The sequence below is a fragment of the Mustela putorius genome, unplaced genomic scaffold (assembly GCF_011764305.1).
Source record: "Mustela putorius furo isolate JIRA1106 unplaced genomic scaffold, ASM1176430v1.1 tig00000083_pilon_pilon_pilon, whole genome shotgun sequence".
NCBI classification, from domain to species: domain Eukaryota; kingdom Metazoa; phylum Chordata; class Mammalia; order Carnivora; family Mustelidae; genus Mustela; species Mustela putorius.
The window spans coordinates 3,592,190-3,598,189 of NW_025421273.1; positions in this window are offsets into that span (position 1 = coordinate 3,592,190).

Consider the following 6,000-nt stretch of genomic DNA (forward strand, 5'->3'; position numbering starts at 1 on the left):
TTACATGTGTACTTATATTTGTAAAGTTGGGAAACCAACTATATTTTTATATTGTGATAATATGTGGTGTATAATATGAGGGTTTTGTAGGCTTTTCCCGATATTTTAAATTTTATAAAAGTAAGTTGTGCATTTATCCCAGAATATAAAAATTAAAAATAAAAATAACAAATTCTTACTACCTTTTTTCTTCCATAAATCCAATTGCCCTTCTGTTTTTCCCATCACTGTTTTAGCAACAATCTTAAGAAAAGGTGAAACTTTTGAAAATTTTCATGTGCACAAATACTAAAGTGACTCTTCTAATAGATACAAATTCTTATTTTCACATTAAGGAGATCATTATGAGTAGTGTTATGTAAGTAAACCCATGTTTAATATACTGAAAGCATTGATTTTTTTGTTTAAAAACAGTATATAAGAGGATAATTAACAAGTCCTCTTAATTTTTTATATTTTTAAATTTTAATTTCTCAAATGCTAGTTACATAATTACAAAATGTGTGAGTTGATATAACTAATATAATAATATGATAAATATAAAATAATAATATAATAAATAATACAAATTATTTTGATAATTATTGGCAAATCTTTAAACTTCAAAGTGTATGCAGCATTATTCATACACAACATTTAAAAGGTATAAAATGCTGCATTAAAAAGGTGCAATATATCTTCAAATTTAAGTCATTTTATTTTCTTTGGAATCCTAAAAATCTATCTACTATCAGGTTTCTCTTTATACTGAATTAAATTTGGGTAAAATGACCACTTATTGCAATCCATGTTTGTGTATATATGCCTTGAGAGATCGTGCTGCGCTAGTCAAAGCTGCACTGTTGGGGCCAGCTGTTCTCAAGACTTTAAAGAAAAATTCATTGAAAGAACCCTGGTATACATTCTTAAGAAAGCAGGAAAGATATTTTCATTTGGCTCCAGAGTCCACTTTATTGCACATAATTGAAGCAAAGCCAGATTATTGCAATGTCTCTGGCTTCAAGTAGCAGAATCTCTGGTGATTCTTCATCACCAAATTCCATTATTTTACGCTGGGGCATTCAAACTATATGATAGCTTATATGATATCCTATAGGCTATCATATGGCTCTGCTCCCCTTAGAGTATTTCTAAGTTGGGAAGCTAAAGTGTAGAGAAATCACATGTGAATCAACACTCAAAAGTAAAAGAAAACAATATCATTTTACCACTTAAAGTGTAGAGCTATTCAGAACTGGTTTAAAAGAACAGGAAAATCTTAAGAATCTATACCTGACATTAAATAACTACATTGCATTCCCTTGAGACTTGATCATACTTCAGTCAATCTCCAAATGTGTTCTCATTTTGAGCATAATAATAATATGGGTTATTTTTCATATTTGCAAAATTTGACATATTTCCTTGATTATCCATTTTTAACCTCATACCTCATAGAAGTTGTTACACAAAAAATTACAGGTATAATCACCTTAGCTTTTAAAGTAAAGGCACCATGGATGTTATTAATCATGCAATGTTGTTATCAATAGGGAGAAAAACAATCCACTACATTGTTAAAACCCACAATAACAGAACAGTAAGCCAAGCAAGAGAAGCCTGGAATGAAAACTAAATAAATGAGAAGTTGGCAGGCATCAAGCTACAGTGGCAAACTTGCATTCCCTACCTCTCAGGTGATAATTTCTTTTGGCTTGGAACCAGATCAGAGATCTGATATTATCTGAGGTGATTTTAATTTCATTCCTTAGGAAAGCCATGCATTATTTTGAAAGACTGGTACCTTTGATATGTCCCAGGAAGTAAGTCTTTAGATTATATATTTCTATAACTTTTGTTCTAATCTGTTAGGAAAGTGACATTATATTTTTACCTATTCCATTTTACATACTCTGAAAAAAGTGCATGGTATTTTTAGTTTTCTACTGAATTTGTGAAGCAAATTTTGTTGGAATTTCAGAAATTAAAGCATAGATTTATGCATACTTCAAAGTCTAACTGTTCAAAAATGAGACAAGCCTACACGTAAAAAAGAGTTACTTAAATTTCTCATTATATTGAGCAGGAGTCATGCATTCACTGTGTGAGTTTCAACAGAGCCACATGTGTACAAAAAACAAGTCAAGCAGATAAAATCTCATTATTGGAAAACATCACAGTTTGTTTTGTAATATTTTATAAAAGTTGTATAAGCAATTACTTTGTACCTATTCTTCTTGATAAATTATTTACTAATGGTCATATTTTCAGGTAGTTTGGTTGGTATCACATGCTACTGAATCTGAAAACATAGGTGAATATGTAATACCTTTTTTGGTAGATATATTCTAAGCATTTAAGGTAATCTTAAGACCATAAGAGTTGGGAACATTTTTCTCTAAGTAAAACATACAGCTTTTTTTTTTTTTTTTTAATAAACATTAGAAGAACATGGCAATTAGATGACTATTGATCTTGTCTTTTAACAGTAACACATGGTAGGCCTGGGGAATTAACAGAAAGCCAATGGACAAAAATGTACTAATATAGTTTCATTCTAGTTGGGGAAAATTGGTAATAAGTTTATAATATAAATAAGTATATAGTTTTCAAGTGTATAGATAGAGGGAGTAATGAGGGAAAAATAGTGTTACATGGTATTTAGGAAAAATTTGTTCAAAGAAGGAGAGGGTGTGAGCTCTGTGGCCATCTGGAGGCAGTAAGCTATTGAAAAGAGAAATGCTATAACCATGGTCCTTAGGGTAAGAGGGTCCTAGCCTGCATGTACTGGGAAGCTTGGGGGTGCCAGGGTGACTTGGAAGAGTGAAGAGTGATGAAAGCAGTAGATTAAATAAAAAGGAAGACAATTTACAAATCCATTAGTACTTTTAAGGCATTGGATTTGACTCTAATTGAGATGCGGAACTAATGAACAGTATTGAGTACAAAGTGACATGATCCTACCTGCATTTTAATAAAATTACTCTGGTTGCTAATATGATAATAGATATTATGGATTCAAAATTTGACACAAACTGACTAAATAAAGAGATACTGAACAAACCTGAAAGAATATCTTCTGTTTGTAATTCAGATATAGTAATGATGGTAGTGTGATAGGAACATGACCTATGTTTGGCTGTATTTTGGAGGTAGAACCATCAGGATTATCAGTTTGAAGGGGAAAAAGGGAAGTCCAGAAAAGCTTCATAGTTTTTAGTTGATTTATGGTTATATCAGCTGAAAAGTTAAAAGTTACAGGAAAAGCAGATGTGTGTTGGGGGGTATAAGGAGTTCAGTTTGACCTATAGTAAGTTTTATACACCTAGTAAACTTTCAGTAGATATATCACGAAGAACATTTCAAGGAAGAGCTTTAGGCTTGAGATAAATATTATGGAGTCATCAACACACAGGTGATAGTCATAGCTAATAAATCTGGAAACATAACTGGGTATGTAAAATATGGTTTATTGGTATATATGTTTCAAGAGTTTAAGGTAATCCTAAGACCAGAAGAGTTGTGACCTTTTTCTCTAAATAAATCTCAGAGAGAAACTCCAACAAAAAACTAGGGAAACAAAGAAAGACCATTCAATAAGATATATAGAGCAGCCATTGAAAGCCAAGAGAAAGTGGTAACTAGAACCTAAGTGGTAAAGGCTCTTTGAACAAGAGGTCATGAGCAACATTCTTTATTGGATTAGAAGCCAACTAATCACATAACATAAGAAAAGTTGGTGAATTTGTTTTGGGGCCTTGTTTGTTTTTTTAGTTTTTAGTTACATTCCAGTTATGTAACATCCAGCTGAATATTAGTTTTAGGTGTTCAATATAATGATTCAACAGTCTCATACAACACCTGGAGCTCACCACAAGGCTTTGTTTTAAGGCAGTAGAAGTTTCAAGGGTGTTTTTTTGTTTTGTTTTGTTTTGTTTTTTAAAAGATTTTATTTATTTATTTGATAGAGAGAGATCACAAGTAGGCAGAGAGGCAGACAGGGAGAGGGGGAAGGAGGCTCCCCGCTGAGCAGAGAGCCCAATGCAGGGCTCGATCCCAGGACCCTGAGATCATGACCTGAGCCGAAGGCAGAGGCTATAACCCACTGAGCCACTCAGGCACCCCAGTTTCAAGGGTTTTTAGGTTTTCCAAGACACTATATTATTTTTCATAACATTTTGAAGAAGGAGAAGGCATTATAATAGCATCATAGTAATTGTAAGATGTGAAAAATGTTATTCCCTGGTTTAATATCTCATTATTAAGTCCCTGAGGATTTTAAAATATAATTAACATACCCTTGTGGAAAATTATCATTAAGTCATTTCTATCATTGTGAAAAGGCTATGGACAAACATAGTTTTAAATATAAAAACAAAAAGCACAAGTACATTATAGAATATTATTTTTTTAACTAAAGTTTATTGTGTATGAAAAATTCTATTTCAAAAACAAATAGTTTTTTTTTAATAGCTTCTTTAGCTAGGAGAGATAAAATTATAAGTTATCCAGATAAAATAGTAGATTAATAAGATAGTAATTACTGGGAAAAGGTATCTTACAAATTATTGGTATATTACTGTTTATATTAAATATTTCCCTCAGGTACCTTGTGTATATATTATTTTAAGGTTTTATTTGCTTATTTCATAGGAAGAGAAACAGTGAGAGAGGGAACACAAGCAGTAGAAGAGGGAGAAGCAGGCTTCCCGCCAAGCAGGGAGCTTGCTCGGTATCATGACCTGAGCCAAAGGCAGACACTTAATAACTGAGCCACCCAGGTGCCCTTCTTGTATATATTTTTTAAAAGATATGCAGACTATTGATAGACTTATTTGTCTTTCAAAAAAAAAAAACTGGATGTTTAGTAGTCCATTTTAAGTGAGATTTAGAATGATTTTTTTAAATAAAGATTTATTTATTCATTTATTTATTTGACAGACAGAGATTATAAGTAGGCAGAGAGTCAGGCAGAGAGAGAAGGGGAAACAGGCTCTCTGCCGAGCAGAGAGCCTGATGCGGGGCTCCATCCCAGGACCCTGGGATCATGACTTGAGCCAAAGGCAGAGGCTTTAACCCACTGAGCCACCCAGGTGCCCATGATATTGATTGAGAATATTCATGCCTTGCTATTATGCTGAAACATTTTAAAGTAGAATGTACATCATTATGTTTTGTAGAAATTATCAAAACAGTAGAATTTCATATGTAAATGCATTGATAGGTTTAGGCACAAAATTGAGCAACTTACTGATGATTTTGTCTTTATAAACATGTAACAAAAAGTTTATTATTTTTCTACCAGCTGATCATTGGTAATACAGACAGTTAAACATATCTCACTTCATTACTATTACAACTTAAAGATTCTATCGATTGCTTTTTTCTAAATATATTTATAGATGCAATAGTTTAGTCTATTAAATTTAATGTTTGTTTTTCAATTATGATCTGGAAAAAGCCAATTTTCTCATTTACCCAATAACCAGAAATTATTAAGATTATTTAAGTATTAGAGATTTTGTATTTAAAAAACACCTGATAAAATCTATACAAAATCTCTAACACATAATTATGGAGGCAAAAGCTAACACCTTACTTACTACTTTTTGATATTTAGTTATTTATCAATTTTTAAAACATATGGAGTAAGGTGAAATTAATGAAATCATGACATATTAAAGTCAGTGTTTGCATGCCTACATATTTCCTTTACTAAAACTAAAGAAAGGCATTTACACAGTACAACATTGTGTTCCATGATAAAAGTGAGAAAAAATATAGTGAAAACACAATAGAATTTTAAACAGAAGTAGTCTAGCACAATGATTTTGAGTACAAAATTCAAATATTGAATCTATATTGAAATTTACAATTAAGTTTGTTGTTTATTTAAACTATGTATTTTATATATAGTTTTAGGATTAAAAATTACAGGTTTAAAGATGGGATTGGGAGGGAGACAAACCATAAGTGTCTCTTAATCTCACAAAACAAACTGAGGGTTGCTGGGGGGAGGGG